Raw genomic sequence first — 22,931 nt, 5'->3', positions numbered from 1 at the left:
AAACGATGTTTCTGTCAATCTTTAAGGCAGGAGTGCACCACAACCAGCAACAGGCTAACTAGCATTTTCAATATGCGACTTGTGCAATACACCTGTCTGTACTTCTTTTGGGGCTTGTGATAAGTACCAGAAATGTTTGTGATACCCAAAAGTGGTGGAAAAGGACTGGTTAGAAGATTAACACACATTTCTTCCTAACTCCAGGATATGTCAGCACTTCATGCCTCTCAATATAAAGAACATGGCACAAAGCAGTGGGTACCTCCAGCTGCCAACAAAAGTAAATCCATATTACGTTAACAAGTCTCTTGACTTTCACTGCTCACGCCATACCAATTCATGGTTCCAAAGGATTTTCACCTGATGTGCCATGTCATACACAATGAACCTGTTCTCTTTTAATGAAAAAATGAAATAATTAAACATTTCCAAACAGCAAAGCCTTCCAGTAGGGTCGGACTGTTGACAGTGCACAGTGCAAACAGTCAGTGCCTTATGGGTTGGACTGACTGGTCAGTATATTGGATTGGTATTTTAACAGTTTGTCACCCTGTTTTATAGTCTGCTGGGCTGGTTTTTAGGTCGAGCCTGGGCAGCTCGTGCGCTGCTCTGGGAGGCATGCTGTATTGAGGTATGGACTTAAAGCCCCACCCATTCTCCGCCCTTATTTTTCATTCTTTGTATCATTGTCCATTGTAAAATGTGGCTTTTCATTGGTCAGTAGGCTTAGTAGTCCCTCATTAGTACCACCGTGTCTCATTTTGTAACCTCCAATGAGGACGCCCCCTGTTACGTGAGGCTTTAAATAGATCCTCCGAGCACTATTTCTGAAATAACTTTGTCCTGCCTTCTCATGCAGGCAGGACACCCTTTCTCCTAACGGCAAACACTATACAATAGGTCTCACATTTGCAAGAGTTTCAGCTATTGGCATTGTAAATGACAATGCCTTTTATTTATCTGTTTTCAAAATAACACATAAATAAAAGGCATTGTCATTTACAATGCCAATAGCTGAAACTCTCGTAAATGCGAGACCTGTTGCATTGCAAATGCTTGTTACTGTTGGTTTCCATGACATTTCCACAAACATTGCCTGCGGCCAGCACAAATGCATGCAGTCTCCCACAGCTGTCAAAACACCTATACAACAAGTTCAAATCGGTCTTTATTTCCAAAGTGAGCCACTTTTCTAGTTCTTTGATTCGCTGATGGGGTCACGTTTATTTTGGTGCCCGGGCCTGTTTCTGAGTCAATCCCATCCTGCCTTCAAGCCATGTCTGAATTGAACTGACAACGGGTTAATCGCTGAGTTATGTTAGTATAAGACCTATTAAAAGTCAAGACATGTCTTAATAATTGATGCATGCTTTGTAAAAGGGAAGCTTTGCTATAAAACCCCAGAGCAAATACATTTTGCCGTTTTGGCCTTTGAATATTGACACGAAGAGAAATGTCAGAGGCAAATAAAAAATGTCGCAACATACAAGATCTGGCCCTGTATAAGCCAGGAATAGAACAAGGCCTGCATTGACAAAGATGCATATCTGAAAGAAATTAGGCATTCTGGGTAGTGCAACAGGCGTTAATCGGTCAACTGGTAGAGGTCAGCGTGGGGTTAGCAGCCGCAGGAAGTGGTAGGGAGTTACAACACAGGTGAGGCAGAACAGGTGTCATTAGGTGTTGATTAGATTCCATTTCTACCAATAAACTTAGTGAAATAAATTGCCACATATTGCATGGATGCAAGAGTTCTTCTATGACTTTTATATAATATAATCATTTATTTGTTCAGTTAATTAAAATCATTACAAGCGGTCAAAACCTCTTTCCAATTAAAAATATAAAATCCATGATATTTCTACATCAACACAGTAATTAAACAATTTCATAAAAGTTACTAGGCAATGAATGCCTACCATTTGAGTCAATAAGCAATTAGGGGCGTTGAACCCAATGGCCTGCTGTACTCCAGTTGGACTTGGCATTCACTTATAATTAAATAATGATGCATTCAGTTGCCTTTTGCTTGAACTGTGCAGATGACATTTATATTTTGTAGAGATTACTTTCATATTTTTGAACCGCGCTCACGTAGCATGCCGACTGCTTCCGAGTGCTAGAGCGAATGGAAGAGAATGACAGTAGCATGGCTTGGGGTGGAAGGCATGACAGTAAGATAATATGGGTAGCTAGATCCTGAGAAGTCCATAGACTTTGGCAGGACAGGTGCCTTTTAGGGCTTTTCCAGTCCTTTGTGAGGTCGTCTTAAGATTAACCAATAGTTGGAGAGAGTTTCTTAACATTGAGCCTTGAGGGTGTAATGGCTACTCATCAAAATGTCTGTGTGCTCACTGGATGGAGAGACCGACCATTCTGTGCAGCTGACTTTAAGTGTCTGGTCAACTGACCCTGGAACATCAGCTTCAATGACCAGTTGCAGGGTAACACAGGCTTTGAGTTCGAGACACATGATCAGGGCCGGCTTTAGGGCAGTGCGACTGGGGCGGCCGCACGGGGCACTGACCTGTGAAGGGGGCGCTGTGACCTCAGGGGGGCTCTGTGTTTAGCAATATCTTATGATAGGAGTGATGAGGGGCACTTTTGCAGGTGGTAGTGAGAGAATCCGATGAAGTGGTCATGGGACGTGGGGGGCGCCAAAAGTGATTGTTGCACCGGGCGCCACCATTGCTAAAGCTGGCTCTGCACATGATGTTCGATTCTTTCCCATGCTTGACTGGTAGCCAATGGGCATCTTTATCAAAGAGCACTTCGAGCCCCATGAACAATTACATCTTACAATTCAAGAGCTCCCTCCCCCACCATGTTGAGAAACAAAGTCTTTCAGAGACTATCAGTACCATCTCGTGCCATCTTGTGGTCACTTGTGGTGGTGCTGCAAGGCGGCTACGACCGATGGCCTTAACATATCCCTTTCCCCAACAATGGTGCATCAGTAGAACAGGGGCAAACATATTCAGTGCGGAAAACATTTTAGCATTAACTCTTCAGCCTGGATAAAGGGAAGCACCACATCATGTTATCTGAGATCTCGCTGACACGGTTGCCAGTAAATTGGGAAGAGGTGCCTGCACGTGATCTTTGGCAATCTTCCGGTCACAGGTGGCAGTGGCATAACCCAAAATGATTATGCTCCCTCCAGAATGTGCTGAGGGCCCCTGAAACTCATAGATATACAAAAGGGTTGAAATGGGTGATTTAAGCCACCTAGAAGGCAGTGGACTGCACTGCAGAGGCTTCAAGGGCCCATGTTAGAGGGGGTATCTGTGCTTAGCTCACTTCCTCCTCAAATGCAAGATGTCCGCTGGATGCCCTCTTGCCCCAATAGCTATGACTCCCAATGACCTCTCTTAACCATCCTAAAAGACATGTCCTTTGACGTGGCTTCAAAGCTCAGCGCTAGCAAGTCTTTTTATCTGAAGGATAGTTCTATGCACTGAGAGCTCACTCTAGCCACTTCTGCACAAGCTCTTGTACATTTTCGTCTATAGTACTGCTGGGCAGTAAGGAAACACTGAGGCGTTCTTATAGTGAGCTTTGCACGCGCTCCTAAACCTTCTCGACTTTGCTCTTAACTTCTGTGGGGACAGACCTTCGTGAAAATGAGGCGATTGAGATATTTAAGGATCATGGTGCATTTGAAGGGGGGAGAGAACTGGGCCAGATGTGTCACCACCCATCTAGAATTCCATTTGTGCTTGGCTGACATGCCTGAAATGTGCGTAGATTCTCTAAAGACAAATGACCCTTCTGATGGCCCTAGCTGACCCTGCATCATCCGACCCCCTATCAGAGGCTTCAGCCCTTCTTGTGGCAGACCCCTACCCAGCCCTACTGGTGTTTCAGAGGCACTGATCTAACATCTAACTATCCCTTTAGCCATAATGATTCTTAAGACGCGCTAGTGTCATGTGTGACTGACTCTGTCCCAGCCCCTACCCGTTCAGAAATGTGCAGAAACCTCCATTCTCACCTATGGTGTAGCGAGGCATTACTCATTTCCCCTTCAGGGATTGATGTAATAATATAAGTTGTTCCTGACTCTCTCAGCAGCACTATCACATGTTCTTTTTCAATGGGTCTGCAATAATAGGAAATGGATATAATTTGATTGTTACTAAAGGCAACCGCGTAGAAGCTTCAGGGAGCTGTAAACTTGATACTATTACAACCTGCTTTGTAGTACTCACCTATCCAACTCAGAGGAATGTGAGTTCTTGTTTGTAAGATCCTCTTCTTAGAGGATTATACTATTTAATTCACGGAGCATCATAAACACCTCATTAAATGTCACTAGCTGGCATGCACACTCCAAGGTTGGCTTCGCACACAAATGATCCCTATCGCAAGCTGTTTATGGGCCCTTTTATTTACCCTAATAAACATCACAACTTGAGGTATGCCAGCCCTGGTCTGGCTTCTCCGTGAATTAATGGCTTGTGTGAAACCCCCATGTCTCATACTCACGGACAGTGTGCAAAGACTTCTAAAATTCGAGCGAGATTGTCGTTGACATAAGTCAACACAATATTTTTTATAATTTTTTATTACAGTTTCACATACAATACATATCATAAAATATTTTAAAAGACATAAGTGGTTACTTACTAAGTTTTGCATTGGTGCTCACTTGGGGCAAAAGAATACAAAATAGTGCACCGATCTAAATATAATGAGAAAACCTATGGGTGCGGTGCAAAATAATTCAGCGCTGCACGAGCAACCACACAGTCATTAGTTAATCTAAACTGTAAAATTTCTCAAATGAACTGAATGTTCCGAGCACAGTATTTAAAAAAGCAAGTCTAAAAACATATTTCAATAGTCATAATTTCAAACAGACTAAGTAATCTTAGCAAAATCACAATTTTAACAGTGAAACATCAAAAAAAAAAAAATGTTTCAGCCCTTTATTCATAAATTACGTGGACCTTCTACTGGATAACTGTCAAGAACAGTTGAATCAAGTGTAAGTGAATCCGCTGTAGGAAATCAACAAATTCATATTTCAGACCATATTATCTTATGGACGGTTCCCTTTCCTGCAGAGGCCCTTTAAAGTTGGAGACAGCTCAAGTCACACTGAGGCGAGGGCCTCATAAAAGGGCTCAATCTTCCGTGGCCCTCTAGAGGCACCATTCAATGTTCACACTATTTTTCTCACTTCAGTTTGAACCACACACGAAATGCGTATTACATCTACTCTTAGTATAGAAGCACTTATCCTGAAATGTCTATTACGCACTTTCTTGTTCAGAGAGGTATTGCAATATAAGTGGGCTCGTTTCTCCTAATGGGGAAATGCAACTGTGGTCCTTGCACTTTATGGATCTGAACCCATGACTGGCTGGTAGCACACAGTCAACTGCAAGAGACAATCAACCCAATGAGTTATGCTTTCTGTGCCTCTTTTCCTTCAACCTTTCTGCCCACCAGGACATTTTATTACTGGGATTTCAAAAGCAAACAGCTACAGTCAAAACATATTAAGTAATTATTTTTGCATTTACTAGCCATAATCGATACATCCCGGGATTTCCCAACTGAAGCATAAATACAGGGGCCCTCAACTTAAAGGTGAACTTATATTAAAGATAAGTTTTGCCCTTTTCAAGAACTCATTTTAAGACATTGTGGAAAATTAAGTATGGAGTCTGTTCGGGAAAATCCTCTCTCATTTCTCCATGCTTTGTTCTGAAGTAAAGCTCCCACTCCAGTTCACCCCACTCCAATCTGCACCACTCCAGTCCAAAACAATCTGCCTACTCCAATCCATCACCATCCAATCTGCCCCACTCCAATTGAAAACAATCTACCCCACTCCTGGCTGCCCCTCTCCAATTCAAAAGACTGCCCCACTCTAATTCACCCACTCCAATCCAAAACAATCTGCCCAATCCAATCTGCCCCACTCCAATATGCACCACTCCAGTCCAAAACAATCTTCCCCACTCCAATCTGCCCCAGTCCAATCAAAAACAATCTGCCCCAATCCAATCTAACCCACTCCCATTCAAAACAATCAGCCCCACTTCAATTCATCCCACTCCAATTCAACACAATCTGCCCCACTCCCATCTGCCCCACTCCAGTCTAAAACAATCCATCCAACTCCAATCCGCACCACTCCAATTCGCCACACTCCAATCCACCTCACCCAACCCACCCACTCCATCCCAATTCACCCCACTACAATCCACCTCACTCCAGTCCAATCCAACCTACTCCAATCCAATCCATCACAATCCATCTCACGCCGATTCAAAACAATCTGCCCCACTCCAATTTCCCCTACCTCAGCGTGCTCCAAACCATTCCCAAACAATCTGCATCACTCAATCCAAAACAATCTGCCGCACTCCAATCCAAAACAATCTGCCCCACTCCAATCCATAACAATCTGCACCACTACAATCCAAAACATTCTCCCCACTACAATCTACCCCACTAGAATCCAAAACAATCAGCCCCACTCCAATCCAAAACAATCTGCCCCACACCCATCCAATCCACCCTACACCAATCCAATCTACCCCAATCCAGCCAAACCCAGTCTTCTCCACTCCAATCCACACAACCCCACCCCACCCTAATCCACCTCACCCCAATCCAATCAATCCAATCCACCACAGCCCAATCCAGTTCACCCCACCCCAATCCGATCTACCACACTCCAATCTACCCAATCCAATCTACCACACTAAATCCAATCCACCTCTCTACAATCCAATCCACCTCACCTCCCCAATACAGTCCTCCCCACTGCAATCCAATCTATTCCACTCCAATCCAACCCACCCCATTTCAATCCAATCTTCTCCATTCCAATCCACCCTACCCCAAACCAGTCCAATCCACCTCACTCCAATTTACACAAACCATTCTACCCCACTCCATTCCATCCCACTCCAATCCACCCAACTCCAGTACCCCACCCCAGTCCAGTCCACCCCACTCCAGTCCACCCACCCCATGTCAATCTACCGCACTCTAATCTAATCCACCCCACCACAATTCAGTCCACCCCACTTAATCTAATCCATCCAGATCATCACACTCCAATCCACCCCACAGCAATCCAATCTACCCCACTCCAGTCCAATCCACCCCACTCCAATCTACCCCACTCCAGTTCAATCCACCCCACTCCAATCCACCCCACTCCAGTTCAATGTACCCCTTCACTCCACTCTAATATACCCCACTTCAAACCACTCTACTTTAATCCAATCCACCCATCCCAAACAAGTCAAACCACCCCACTCTAATACACCCCAATCCAATCCACTACACCTCATTTCAATCCACCCCACTATAATCCAACCCACCCATCCACTCAATCCACCCCACTTAAAACAATCTAATCCACCCATATCTACTTGAATCCACCCCACTACCTCAATCCACTCCAACTCACTCCACCCCACACTATTCCACCCCACTCTACGACACTGCACTCTCCGACACTCTCTACCACTGAACTCTACTCCCCTTTACTTAACATTACAAAACTCTACTCCCTCTACTCCACTCTAATCCACTCTACTACAACAAATCCAGTCTGCGATACTCTACTCTCTCCACTCCACTCTAGGACACTCCGTGCCACTGACTTTTAGACATGCTGAACAGCAGCCACACTGGTGTACAACATGGCAAAAACACATTGCCAAAGCCAACAGCTCTCGTATAGGTGAGATCTATTGGCTTTGCCAATGCGTGTTAACTGTGAAGTCACTATTTAAACAATGCAAGTAAGAAAGCTTAGTGCGCACTTTAAATGCATAAAAATAAAGCAACGAGCCACGCCTATATAGAAGATTCTCTGCTTCTAAGTCCCAAGGTAAGAGGAACAACTGGAGAAGTAAGCACAGGGTCTGGGCAGGCCCCATCCTAAATAAGCCCCATACATAGAGTATCTCTGCTAATGAACTGAAGCTCCAATGCAGAACAAACATGACAAGACAGTCATTTCCCTTACCAGTACTGTAGCAAGGATGCCTCGTGCTCCCCTACAAACAAGTAAAATAAGCCCTTTAAATACTGTTTAGATAACAAATGCACCTATTATCAGAGTTCAATGGGCCCCGGTGCAACTGCACCTGCTGCACCAATGTAGCTACGCCACTGCGCCTGCCGGCAGTTACCATGACTTACTCTGATCACTACAATTCTCCTATGCATGCAGCACACAGTGGCGATTTGATTTGGAAAGGTCCCTGAGGCAGTGGCGGCTCGCTGAGAGAGTGCTGCGAGGCTGTGGAAAGGGGGAGGGGGGGGGCAGGGGCTCAAGGTAAATTGTTTTATTTATTCAATGACTTACCTTACTCCTGTCCGTCGTATGTCGGACTCCACTGCCCCCCTGCCCCTCCCCCGCTCACCGCCTCGCAGCACTCCCTCGGCAAGCCGCCACTGCCCTGAGGCCCCTTAACACTGCCCAAACGAGGCCACTGATGATGGCTTTCCCACCACTTCCTCGCCTTAACCCTTCCGCGCGGCGCTGCCTCGTGAGCAGAACTTTAGCTCTGCAGGTGCTTTCCCTTTTAGTGTGCAGGAGCAGCTGTTCATTCTCTTGCTGTGTGGAGTGACATGCACGCTCCCAGGGAGACCCTGCGTGTGAGGCGAAACATGCACGCACTTTACAGGTACACACACTGCCCTGTCACGTTTCTGAGGTCCCTGCTCCGGGCCAGGTTTAATCTTTGAATTATAGGACTTGTCTTGTTTATTCCATTATAAAGCAAGACTTAAAGACCCACAATTCAAAGACAAGAAGCTAAAATGGAGCAAAGCATCACTCATGGACCTGGAAAAGTTAGCAGCAACCACGCCAGGTGGTTTAGTACAGCCCAGTGCCTGCCAGGCTCACTGTCCCAACGCAGCTAGAGACTTACTTGATTTGAAGGGAGACTGCTGTGTGCGCAGCGCGGAGGAGTCCAGGTGCAAAGCCAGTCTGACCCTGGGTCCTGAATGGCACTGTGGGGCCAGGGAGTTCAGTTGCTGGGACTCCCTGGGTGGCGCTGGATGAATGGATAGCTGAGCCCTTGTTGGAGATGGTCGCGCTCGCTGGCTCCTCGCTGGGTCCTAAATCTAACTGACGCTGGTGGCGGAACGGCTTCTTGCAAGCGCTTGTCTCTGCCTCCTCGTCGGCGGACTTCGACGGCGCTTTGTTATCCGTCCTGCTGCACTGAACCATTCAGTAGATAAACCATGAAAATCCAGCATCAGAACAATGAAGCGCTTTGCGGCTTCGCAGCGCTGTAACTCAGTTGTGCGGTATTGTTTGTGCGAGGGGCGGAGGTGCTGTTGTGAGTGAGCGTCGCCCGCAAGTGAGCTCTGTGGAGAGGGCGACTCGGGTTTGGACCGTTTTAGGAACAATGTAGATGCGCTCGGTTTGCGATTTCAGGCAAACCGTGCATTTTTGTGAGCAGCCAGGGGGGTAAGACGCCCTCCCTGCGGCACAGAAGCGGCGTGGGATGGGCACCTCTGCGTCCTCTTGTAAACGAAGCAACAGCTGGCGAGGGCTGCTACCTGCGGCGGCGACGCGTTTCCCATCGCAAAAATACGTACATGGTTTTGGCGGGGGTTTCCTCGAGGGCAAGGGGGTCTCGGGGGCTTCCGCCGCGATCCAGGGCTCCCGGAGACACGTGAACGTGGGCGCTGGAAGGAGAACGTTAAAGTGCCCCCTTTGTAGCACCCCCAGTACAACGCTCCTCGGCACAACTGTGCGCGCAGAGACACCTGTGGAATGACACTGCGGCGCTGTGGCGGGCAGGGGCTCAGCTTGGTTAGTAAGGTTGGGGGGAGGGGTGAGCTTCAGTTCTCCCAACAACCAGCTGCCATATAATGTTAAAATACAATTAGGGGCATTGTAACCGCCCCCATGCCACGCCTCTGGTGGCTGGGGAGTTCTGAGTAGACACTACATTGTTATTGGGGGTCCATAGGGTGCGTGCGGTAGCCGCGGAATACCAGGAAAGCACTTGTCATTCGTGCAGTAGGTGCTGTGGAGCCGCGCGCCAAGAGTTTGAGGGACCCCCACTACTCTACAGTTTAAGCTGCTTCTCATAGCCAAGCATGGGGGGAGGGGCGTTTATCCTGACTTGCATCCGCGCCGGCGTAGCCGTTGCCACCACGCCACTGACCGAGGCAGTGAACTTGTAGGTGAGGCTGCTGTTCGCATGTCGGCAGTGACACGCACCGCTGACGTGTGAAGTACGAGTGGTGCACTCCTAGCCGATCACCTCAGTGGTGCGTGGGCGGATCGGCGTGTTAACTGCTAATCGACATGCCAATGTTGTGATGTTGTAATTGAAGTGCAAGGGGTGACACGTGTTGATCGACATGCCAATGGTGAGGTACAATGCTGTGTGTCATGTGACTACATCGAGATGTCAGTGGGGGCCAATGTGCCGTGTGTGTGCCTCCGCCGAGAAATCCTTTCAGTGACATACCAGCGATAACACACGCTGCGCAGGGACAAGCCCTTATTTCCGTCTCCTTCGTTCTGTTCTCTCTCCATCACTCCTTTCATCTAGCCATTCCTTTCTTCATCCCTCCAATATCCTTCCTTCCTTTTCCTCTACCTCCCTACCCCTCCTCTATTCTTCATTTATCCTCCATACCTCAGTTCCTTCCTTCTTTCTCTCTTGCGGGTCTTCTTTTCATCTTTTCTACAGCGTTGCACCCCCCCCCCCCCTTCCCCTCATCCAGGTAACAAGCCATTAAAAAACAATAATAAATTAAGAGAAACAATTCGCTGCTGATACATGTTTAGCCAGATCTAAGGTGAAAAAACAAAAGTGAACAATCTAGGAAAAACCTAGAGTTGACTCGGTTAAAGTAGAATGCGAACGCCCTTGCCAATAGAACTTTGATGCAGACACTAAGCAAATTGCGTGAATGAATTGCATGTGTATGTACCCTCAAAATGAGTATAGTGATAGATATTTCCACCGTCTTAGTATGAGGGATTTTAAGCGTGACTGTCTTGAAGTTGTATGGGGAAGATATAGTAGTGTCGCGACACAAACACTGTGTGGATGTTTGGCGTCTCTTCACAGAAGCTGGTGTCAGGATACTAAAACGATCTCTTGTCGTAAACTCTGTGTGTCATCTTCTGGTATCTCAGCTGTGCAGAGCAGACATTTCTCGTCTTGTACATTCTGTTGATGTTCTGGGTATGACATCTCATACACTGTGTCAGGATGTTTTTGGTGACTCCTCACACATTGTGTTCCAAGTATCATTCATTATAAACCCTGTGTGTATGTTCTACACATTGTCTCTCATGCGACGTGTGTGTGGAATATTGCAGCAGGAATATCGAGTGGTCACAATATCGTGACCAGCATGTCGAGGACCAAATTATCAATAATTAAGTGTGTGTACATGTTCTATACTTAACCTCCATATCTGCATACCTCGATGGTATGTGTATTTCCAATGTATATAGATGCAGAGATAAAAATAGTAAATCTTTATACCCCCCTCTGTGCACACACTCTCTTTCCCCCCTCTGTGCACACTCTCTCTCTCTATATATATAGATATATAGATAGATAGATAGATAGATAGATAGATAGATAGATAGATAGATAGATGGATAGATAGAGAGATAGATAGATAGATAGATAGATAGATAGATAGATAGATAGATAGATAGATAGATAGATAGATAGATAGATAGATGGATGGATGGATGGATGGATGGATGGATGGATGGATGGATGGATGGATGGATGGATGGATGGATGGATGGATGGATGGATGGATGGATGGATGGATGGATAGATAGATAGATAGATAGATAGATAGATAGATAGATAGATAGATAGATAGATAGATAGATAGATAGATAGATAGATAGATAGATAGATAGATAGATAGATAGATAGATAGATAGATAGATAGATGGATGGATGGATGGATAGATAGATGGATAGACAGATGGATAGATAGATAGACAGATGGATAGATAGATAGATTATATTTTGGTTGTGATAAGGGACCACTTGCTATTCCTTCCGCGATATTCCAGACTGCATCTTTCTCATGCACTGCATGCTTGGATGGGTGTCACCTTTGGCGCTGCCAGGGAATGTTCCAGTACCTCTTGTCATGGACTCTGTGTGGATGTTCTGGGTGCCACCTTCTGGGGGCTTCTTCTCAACCGAGTGGCGATGCTATAGGCACCTCTTACTTTAAACTCTGGCTGGATGTTCCGGGTGCGTCTTCCCAACATCTGTGTGTGTCAGAGTTCTTGGCATCTCTTCTTACATTCCGTGTGGGTATATTATAAATATTTCTTGTCATGAACTCTTTGTGAGTGTTGTGGGTGTTTCTTCTCAGATGTGTAGTTTAAGTTTTTACTGTCACGTACTCTGTGCTGATGGTCTTTGTACAGCCTCTTACACACTCTGCCATGGGATATTCTCTGTGTCACTTCTCAGAAGCTCTGTTGGTTGTTCTAAGAATCTCTTGTTATAAACTCTGGGCCTCATTTACAAATAATTGGCCTGTGGCAGCGCAGCAAGTCATTTTGCTTTGCTGCCCTAAGCCAATTGGAAAGGACAGGAATGCATTGTATTTAAAAGATATGGTGCATTCTCGTCCTTTTAGCCGGGGCACAATTTGCAGCCGAGTGCCAACGCAGGCATCCTTGCACCATGATGCAATGGAGTCTGTGTTGATGGCATGATTGCTTTTGCGCAGGAAGGAGCATCTTCCTGCACAAAATCAATCATGAGATGAGTTTTCCTTGTTCTATGTGTGCTGCAGAATGCAGCACACATGGAAAGAGCAAAAAACAAAGAGACATGTAAACATTTCTCCTTGTTATGCCTGCTCTGGGGAGGCAGAAATTGTTGGTGCTGTTCCTGGTTTATGTGATGTTGTAAATCTGGGGCAGTGTCCAAATCCATGGGTGTTGAGTAGCAACGTCCACAGAACGCCTCCTTGACGTGGGGTAAGGCAAGGCAGCGCTTTGTTCCGCCTTGCCTTACTCCATATTTATGAGACGATGCAAAATGATGCAGGGTAGCTTTGCATCGCCTCTTAGATATGATTGAGAGGTCTGCACCACAGGGTCGCCATAAAAAGTGAAGCTCCATCAGTGCAGGCCTCTTGTTAAGGGGGACCTCTGTGTGATGTTCTGGGTGTCTCTTACCTATGCAGTGTAAGAACATCTTGCCATATTCTGTGGATACAAAAAGAAAACTAGATTGGAACTGCACTACAACTCATCAGAAAAGTCCATGAGAAATTATCCATAAGTATTGTGGTATCCTAATTCAATGAAGAAAGTCACTGCTAATGCAAAATATATGATGTGTCTCTTCTTTATTTTTAAATTCGTACAAAACCATCAGCCAACGCGTTTCGTCTTTTTTACCTAGGACTTCTTCAGGGCAGTATTATTTTAAGGTGACAACAAATCCACTGGGTTGTGACCTGGTTGCAGGAATTATCTTGATCAAAAATTATAGCTTGGCATCTGTTCGGACATTTCCAAACAATAATCCATGTCGAGCTTGTACATGTTGTTAGGGGCGATCCAATGCCCAAATTTATGAGGGTACAAGGCGCGTATGGTATGACAGCCATAGATCGGTAATAGACATGCACGTTCAATTAAGGACTAGCACATGATTATGGAGAATATCCACACTGGCTAGTGCACTTCAAGCGGAGTGCAGGCTGGCGTGCTATGGCCTTCAAAGCGACTGCATTAGCAGGGACTTTCTTCATTGAATTAGGATTCCGCAATATTTATGGATAATTTCTCATGGACATTTCTGATGAGTTGTGGTGCAGTTCAAATCTAGTTTTCTTTTTGTTTCTTTATTTCCCGTTGAGGGGAAGTGCCTTTGGACAGGAGGCACATTTGGGTACTTGCACACAAAACTGTTCAGCGTTTAAAATGTATTGGTAATTCACGATACCGGTGCTGCACATGCTCTTTATGGTCCACTGTCCGCCTCTCGAGTTTCCCTTCATATTCTGTGGATGTTCTAGGCATAGCTTCTCGTACACAGTGCATGCATGTTCTTGGTGTCTCAACACACCCTGTGTCGAGAGGTTTTTGAGTCTACCTCCTGAGCAGCTATAAAGAGAGGCTCTCGGTGACGCAGGCTTGAAGTGCAAGCCAGTAAAATGGCTGTGCTTCTGTGTACCCTTTATCAGACATGCTTTCATTGTCTTAGCACTAGTTAGGTGGGTGACTGGCACATGTCTGGCCAGCCTATCAATAGGAACATATCTCAATCTGGTCGTGACAACAGAATAAAATATACTGATAAATTGTACCATATTTCGGAAGATGATATTTGGTGTATGAGACATCCTTTTCTGAAGAAGCCATTGCTGGAAACAAGTTGTGTATGCTTTTTTGGTGATGTAAGTGGTGAGGTAGAGGTAGACCTAATATTCAAGCAAGCACACACATTGTATCGCATTTACCATAATGCTAAGGGGTAAACTGCGCTGGGATGTGATGCAGTGTGCTTCCATCCCCCTTCTGCTTAAAAAGGCTCACTTGAGCCATCGAGCCAACGAGCTTTTGGAAATGCCCTCGTGCATCAGTGAGAGGTACTGAGACCTGAGAGGACTGTGTCAGCATTCTCAGAAACCCCTGATTTAATTTGTTATTCTGATTTCTACTGATGAAGGATAAAATCCAGAAACACGTGTGTCTAGAGATGAACAGCACTATCTCTACCAACTCAGGTGAAAAACTGCAGCTAACATTTAAGTAAGTGCAAACATTTTACTGCATTTCCATATTGCTAAGGGCTGAACTGTGCTGTGCTGTGAGGCAGTGTGCTCCCATCCTACTTCAATTTTGACAGAAGGTTTGAAGCTGAATGAGAAGATTCCTAGTGCCATGTTTGAGAGCAAGGGCTCAATCAGTAGGTGTTTGTTGGCAAGAAAGATGATTTCTGGTTAGGTAGTGCTTAGCTTCAGGTAGACATCTGCCGACCATGATAATTTAAGGAAGGGACAAAGTCTCAGGCAGGATGTGTAACTTTAAATGACATCTTCTGGCCCACCTAACTTTTTGAAGTATTAGTGTGTGGCTGAAGAGAAGGACAAGTATTCATTTAACGTATATTTTTTAAAATTGTGGGGTGTAGCCTAGATCCCTGGGAGACGTCACATTTCATGACTGGCTACCTGAGGATGGCTTGGAAGCTGTAAAATGTGTACACTGATCAAAATTGGTTGTGAGCTGGACATTTGTCTAAGTAACCGGTCACTCATGGAGGCTTTCAAACAGGTGGGCTTGATTTGGTGCATGCAGGGCTTTAAGTGGGCCGGGTCTCACCGGGTCTAAGCACCGGCACTTTTTTTAAGGAGGCCTCGAAACGGGTTTCTATCGGGGCTCTGTTTTGTGCCCTGGCACCGCGGGCCGTTTTTTCGAGCGTTATAGTAGGGGAAGGGAAATTTTTTAAAAGAGAGTCATTTTCTCGCTGTATTTCCCTTCTCTGTTTTAAACTCAGGAGCAGCAACATTGTCGTGGTGTCACCAGGGCTTTAAGTAGAAGCTTTTTCAATATTAATACAAGTCATAGTTGCTGCTCATTTATCTTATGCAACTAACAACCATTGACAAAGCCAATAGTCCTGACTTGTTGTAGGTATGATGTTACTTGTTGTATCATATATCTGGATACAATGACAGAAACAGCAAAATACCAGTCGGGCGGCACACTTTGCTAGGCACAAATTTTTAGCTTAAGTGTTTTTAAGCCACGCCCTTAATTACATTGGCCACGCCCCCTTGAGAGACCCCCCAGTTTTTTCATCCCACTTAAAGCCCTGGGTGCATGTCCCTCTTTCTAGCAGTGACCAAGGTGCATAAAGTTCTTTTCTGAAACTGCCCTGCATAATTGTGTGCCTGAGACATGGCCGGGCCAGTAGATGAAACCAATCGGAAGACGCAGCAACCGGCAACCAGGACCAGCGTGCCAGCCCTTGCAGGACCTTTGGAGCAATAAAGACCATTCTCGCCGAGCCACGTTGAGAGTCACCAGTCAGTACAATCAACAAAAAGTGCAAGTGAGATTCAGTCATCACAGTAGTGAACCTGCCTGACGTACACACCTTCTGCCTTCCCCACAGCTGCAGGGACTGCCAATGGAGCCACTCGCGGCACCCGCCTCTGAAAATACAGCACTTCGGGCCCCCAGAGCAGCACACGCAACCTGCGTAGCTTGGTTGGTGTTCGTGGTCTGTGGAGCCACTCTAGTGTTGCACAGGAGTGTGCTCGTGCACACAGAATGCACTCCTGCCCACCGTGGATGGTACTGCACTAGGATTTCTGTTCATGGACATTTGACTTCCTGGGCAATCAACCATCAAGGTCCATAGACTCCCCTGCAGCCCAGACACCTTAGACACAGTCAAGACCCGCCCGTTTAACAGCGCTGTAGCATGGCCATTTGCTGGTTCTCACCTCTCCACCAATTCTTTCAGTCTTGTGGCGCTCCCTTGGCCCTTAGCTGACCCCCCACCCCACCAAAGCTTGGTCATGGGTTCACTGCTCTGCTTTAGCTATTAAATTAATGGGATCATTTCTAGGGCAGCACGCAGTTGCAAAAGTGATTGTATTGTAACTTTTTTTCTTATATTAATAATGAAAAAAGTGGAGAGTAGAAGACGTTCTGAACAGCACTGGGGAATGTTCTGCTGCCACTCATGGAGGCACGAAGGCAATCACTGCCATTGGATAGCCATGCCCTATTTTTAAGCTGGTTCTGGAAGTTCCATCCTCTACCAGGTGGCCTCCCAGCAGCAATGAACACCATTAGGCCTAAGGGCATCTGTAAGTGAAGCAACTAATGCATGTATCCGCTAGAAACTATCTCTTGGTGGGAGAAATATCCATCTGTAGGGACTTAGTGGCCAAAACTGTGCCTTGGTAATGGCAAGAAATGTTGCCCTATCACAAAATATGAAGTTTTCCAGCTCCCTGAACAAAGTTTTTTTTCTTCCATACTCCTAATACCATTCTTACACTGTTCCTGTCATATGCAACATGCTCATCTTTTTACTTCCATCTGGCTACCTACAGTTCCAGCATAGTGTCTATAATTGGCTCACAAAAAGTGACAGTGGCTGGTGAACTTATGCTAACATCCTCAAATACTTCCCTTCATCTTTGCCTAACACAAAATTACATACATTATGCAATGGAATATTTTCTAGAGGTCTACAATTCAAATTACTTTCATATTTCACTATACTAATTCACCACTAATCCTTTATGGGTTCCTGAGTAGCGTGCTACTCAACGAAAAAGCGCTTTGACGCCTCGTCAGGGGTAGTAAGCGATATATAAATGCATTTACAATACAATACTTTAACCCTGTCAATCATAGCCTCCATTGAAATGAAGTTCCAGGGGAATCATGTGCAGCTATATCTCCCACACATTCAAGATGGCCCTCCACGTCCGGCTTCTCGCATGTGAATCCCAACACAGCCTATGCACCTATAACACCCTGTACTGGTCTTCCTAATGAACCCCTTCTTCCATGCAATGAGACACAAATGGATCACACGTTCCTTGCATTAAATGAAACATGAAACTGAAGGTACTCTCCCTTTTAATTTATTTATTTATTTACAGGTTTTATATAGCGCTAGCTAGACCCGGAGGTATCAGAGCGCTTCACAGAATCGAGAGCAAGGCAATAAACAGTCACTGAGCATTTGACGTGCAACAATCATCGGTTCAAGTATACATAAAATATATACACAGGAAAAATAGGCCACGCGGGAGGAGTAAACAAAAATCTATACGCAGAAAAACGGTTGGCCATGAGGGTGGATTACTGAAAATTGTGGTCAATTTAAAAAAATCTAGAGTCCATAGAGAGAAAGACATCCAAGACAATAGAGGCAAACACAAAGAAAGAAAACAGCCAACCGATCAACGGAGTCTGAAACTGAGCAAGAGAGCCTATTGGAGCCTAGTTTAGTTTGCTCATAAGTTCCAGTATTTGTTGAGGAGATGGCATTTCAGGTCTCTTTTGAAGACAGGGAAGGAGGAGTTGCATCGTAGTAAAGTAGTGCCGGTACTCAGATTCCGACAGTACCTGCCCATATAAAGAAAGCACTGTATACATTCTCTTCAATGCGTCGTAATTTCATTGCCATTTCTCACTGACAAAATCACCACTCATATATGCATTTACCTTATGTTTGCACCAACATTTTAATTTATCTTTTCTACCGTTTGTGTTGTTCTGTGCTTTGTTTCTGATACACAAATATAAATACATATCATAAAATACAAAAATATCTAACTCAGTGACACTCATTTTATTGATCTTGCATAAATGAAAATCCATGTCGGCTCTGTCAGGGGGAACACACAATCTCTGCAGTTGGTGCACTAACCCCATTGATGTATCCCACCTGCTGCACCTCAATGATTTGTAAACAACATTCAGAAAAGTCAGTAAAAGACTCGCTGGCAATATTTACAGTCATTCTCACTATTTCGACCTAAAAAGAAAAAAAAACTCTCCATCCGTCTACATCTCCGACATCCCTGGCGCCCCGTCTGGCTCTCGCCCCTCATATAACTCCCCTACCCCCGCCTTCCGCCCCTGCCAAAGCCATCCCGATCAGCTGCCTCAGTCCCGTAAGTACTTTAATGCACACCGTAACTACACTACTGGGTGCATGCTGTGACTGCAGCTGTGTAATTGTGTGTCATTTCTGTGCAATTGTGCGTTACAGTGTCATTTGGGGCTTTTAAACCTTACGCAGCTCTCCGGTAACCTGATGGAAGTGGCGTACTTTCGCCGTATTAAACTCCTGAATAAAACGTGAACGCAGGCAGGTTTTAGCGCCTGATAAACACGAGGGAGGAAATAAAAACTAGAACAGAAAAAAAGCAGTCTCGCCTATGCAATGTGTTCCTGACATTTAATAATACAACTGAGGAGAACAGCTATTCTCGGAACTCTGACACGATGACGTGTCTCTGACAAGAGGTAAAGAGCATTTAAGGGGGTGGCAGTTAAGTGCCAATCGAAAAAAAGTTTGCCCATCCCCAGGCGGAAGCTTAACTGCCCTCAGCTGGAGCTGGACAGGTCTTGGAAAACCTGTTGCCCCCTCTGCGCCAGGGATGCGCGGATGCGCTTGTCTGCCCAGGCCGTGCCAACAACGAAGCTCTAGGTGACCATACCAACTTTTTTGTGGGATTCCACCAGCCCTCAGGCATACATTATTAGCAAGTCCTGCCTCTCAGGTGGGTCAGGGTGGCATCAATTTGAGCCACTTATAAATGTGGACACGCATATAGCGTAAGGGCACACGTCCTTGCCTCGTGGTTACCTTGCTGACCGTTGACACGTCGCAACGAGAACATGTGCAGAACCGCGGCTGAGAAGGTCTTGCCTACAGCGGGTGTTGTGGCACCTGCCTGCTTCCACATGAGACAGCCCAAAACACAAGCTGGGGCAGCCCTACGTCACAGGTTTCTTGTGACGAGCCACATCGCAGGTGTGGCATCCGGACATCCCAGCTGAGAAAGACGTATCTCCCGAGGGGTTCTCGTCCATTCTAGCCGCTCCTCTGATATAACACCCCCAAAGCCCAAGCTGAGGAAGTCTTGCCTCCCCGGGGGAGGGATCTCGGCGACAGTAAGACGCTACTCATCCGTGACACCCTGATACCCACTGGGGGCATCACTTGCCTCCACGAGGTTGACTCTCTAGGCGCTGCACAACTAGGACGCGTGTCCAGGCTTTCACCCACGAGGGGTCTCAGTGACACCAAGCGCTTCACAGCAGTATGCACGCCCCCCCCCCCGTCGGTACGGTGTTTCTCCTGAGGAGGTTACCGTGACTGCATCGGAGTGTGCCCCCTCACCCCCTGCCTCTTGAACTCTACCCTGTTTTCAGGTGGAAGAGATGCTTTCTCACCCTCAACTAGGCAGCCCTTCTCTGCCCTGCAGGACTCAATGAACTCTGTAGCCCAAAAGTCATGCGGGATAACCAAGACCAGTTAGGCAGCGCCCAGAGGCGGTGACCACCATAATGAGCGCTATATGTATGGTATGTACTCGCGGTTCCAGCAATCCCTGCTTTCAAGATGTCATGAAGAGATTATAGTTTATTTTACCATCCCCCCAACTCCCCCTTCCGGTCAGTCACCGGTCCAAACAAAGCATGCAGCTTACCATTGCAGTGCGGCTGGTGCTCGCTCCCCTCAGACGCTACAGGTCCCGGGTGCGCGCTTCATCTTCCTCCGGGCAGGTCAATCCTCAATAGGCGGACATGAGACTGGAGCAGATGTCCGAAGGGCCGAGACCTGTCCGATCATGGGACGGAAGGAGCCCTGTCATGGGACTGGAGCGGTCCGACCACGAGGCAGGGGAGCTGGATGAATCCAATCCTGGGTCGGAACAGCTGTAACATGGAACCGCAGCTGCCCGATCATGAGACGGGGCAGCTCTGCTATGGGACTGGAGCGGCCAGCTCATGAGACGATGGGACTGGAACGGTCAAATCATAGGACGGAAGCAACTCTATGATGGGACGGGAGCGGTACGACCCTGAGACAAGGGGGCTGGGGTGATCCGATCAAGGGACGGAAGCAGCAATGTCACGACAAGGGACCTTGTCCGATCATGATACGGGATCGCTCTGTCAGGGACTGGAGCGCGCAGATTATGGGGCAGGAGTGTTGCAGGATGCAACAGGTACCTCCATGAGGTGGGAGGTAGGACAATGATGGGAAGGGACGGGGTTGGACACGTCGGTGACATTAAGATGGGCAATGGATTGGAGTGTAGAGGGGGAGGTGTCAATCATGATACGAGAATTGTTCAAGATGGAGCGGGAATGGTTAGCTCATGAGACGTTCGTGGGACGATGCCACCACGGGGCTCAAAGTGATGGAAGGAGGGCAGTTCGTGAGACACGAGTATGTACCCAGATGCAGGATGGAAAAGTCCAGCTGTGGGGCAGGAATAATTTATCAGACAAGTCCAATCCTTGAACAAGTCCAGCACGGTTAACCGAAGCCGCTACCCAAGAGTCCTCGCTAGCGCCGGGTGCCTCTCCAACTCTGTGCCCTCTGTGCCCCTGGCTCCCTCGGGTTGGGCACATGAAGCCAGTCCTGCTTATCGCGTTATTGCCCGCGCTCATAAACCCTCTTCCAGGGAAGTTGGGCGGTGTAATTCACACTGTGGATATTTCCGGCTGCTTTTGCCGGCCACACACACGGATCTGGCAGGCGGCTCCGCAGCGCCTGGCAGTTAGACATTGCCTTACACAGGGAGCCGCTGGAGCCGCTGCGGCCGCAACCAATCATCGCGCAGAAGGCGTGTGACCGGGAGACACGCCCCCTAATAGGAGGAGCCAGCCAGAATGAAGATAGTATAGCGCACGGAGTAAGACAAACGGCCTGTAGGTGTTTTTAAGTTTACAAATAAGGGACCTAAATTATACAGTCTAATTAAAGTGATTAGCCAGGGTCACACAACGTTATGAAGTCTAGCTATGCTTACAATTCATGATCATGGCTTCTACCCTCACCACTGACTCCTAAAAGTATCGTACACACGCCAGACGGGTACATCAGGAATGTTACTTCAGAAAAACCTTTTCATGAATCACAGTAACTGGTATTTATTTGCTGGCAGCCATCCAGGGCCGGACAAACCATCATGCGCACTTTGCATGTTCTTCTCCCAGGCTGCATTACAGTCTGGGGGGAGAGCATGCCCATGCTTCCACTCCCTCTCTGGGCTGCCCGTGGCCCTTACAGGGGGCCACTCAAGAGGGCGGCCCTCTAGTGCCATCTGGGCACCAATCCACCCTCTTCTCTATTGCGGGGACTCAGGGAGGAGACTCCCCATCCTGGCCTGTGGCTCACTAGGCGCGTCACTTCCGGTGCGCCGAGGATTGGGGGAAGGTATATAGACCTTCCCCCGCCATCCGGGTGTCCTCATTTGCGCTGCACATGCCCTCTCCCACCCTACCGCCTACTCGGCGTGTGGGTGGCAGGCAAGATACATGGAATATTGTAATGTTTTCTTTTTCGTTGCAGGCCGAGTTACAGGGCGATCTGGAAGCAAATGGGTACAGAAGGGTACCTCTGCGCGGCACAATAGGGGTGCCAGAGCCAAATCCCAGGAGCCTCATGGGAGGTTCCTGGAAAACCGTGTCGGCGCCCCGTTATTCCTTTGGGCGGTTGCGGGCCTGAACAACCGGGGTCTTGCCTTGCTACGCTCCGCCCTGAAAGGGGGGTGAGCAATAAGGGACCAAATGTGTCACGGGATCCGGGAAGAGGATCACCAGAAGGGGCAGCACAGATGGGCTTTGCCCCAGTGCTGCTTGGCTCTTCAGGTGGCCCAGATGGCTGCCTACCCTTTGATCGCCCGTAAGATAACCCACCATATTGCATACCATTGTATGTAATAAACCTGCAGCAATATTTACCCAAACAAAAGTTGTGTTGTGTATTTATTTATGTAGCATGCATGCTATGTGTTTGTGTTGGTGGGGTGTGTTGTCAATGTTGGCACTGTGAGTGCTGAACCATGGTGCTGATAAGGGCTCTTCTATGTTGAGCCTCCTGACACAGAGTCGAAGTTGGAACAGGAGCCCTGGCTTTCCCCCAGCAGTGATCACCCAGTGCTCAGCGGATGACCTTTACGGTGTGCTACATTCTGGTGTGAACCTGGGAGGGATGTGTGCATTGACTGCTCTGTCTACTGGAGAGATGCCCCTGATCTGCAGCTGCAGAGACTGACTGTTGCCAGACAAATGATGGGTTCTATAGGGCTCCTGTGGACGTTCTCTTGCTGTGCTCTGTCGATTATTTTTCGAAAGTATTCGGGACTTGTTGAAAGTGCTGAGGAGCAGGGCAGCAAGCGGGAGGGTCGAA

General features: G+C 47.0%; 1 protein-coding gene across 3 annotated transcripts in view; it reads right to left on the bottom strand.

Moving 5' to 3' along the window:
• HTR4 (5-hydroxytryptamine receptor 4) overlaps positions 1-21,334 on the bottom strand; it is a 1,182,210-nt gene extending 1,160,876 nt beyond the window's left edge. For 2 of the 3 annotated variants that reach the window (XM_085618193.1, XM_085618195.1), the window contains exon 1: positions 20,218-21,334. The gene's annotated coding sequence lies outside the window, so the exon portion shown is untranslated. Of the gene's footprint in view, positions 1-8,915; positions 9,451-20,217 lie in introns of those variants that run through there. The other variant, XM_085618194.1, reaches the window with a different exon arrangement.
• Positions 21,335-22,931: the final 1,597 nt, after the last annotated feature.

This window comes from Triturus cristatus, chromosome 7, assembly GCF_964204655.1.
Source record: "Triturus cristatus chromosome 7, aTriCri1.1, whole genome shotgun sequence".
NCBI classification, from domain to species: Eukaryota; Metazoa; Chordata; class Amphibia; order Caudata; family Salamandridae; genus Triturus; species Triturus cristatus.
The sequence above is the reverse complement of the archived record's forward strand: the minus strand, read 5'-3'. Positions and strand labels throughout refer to the sequence as shown.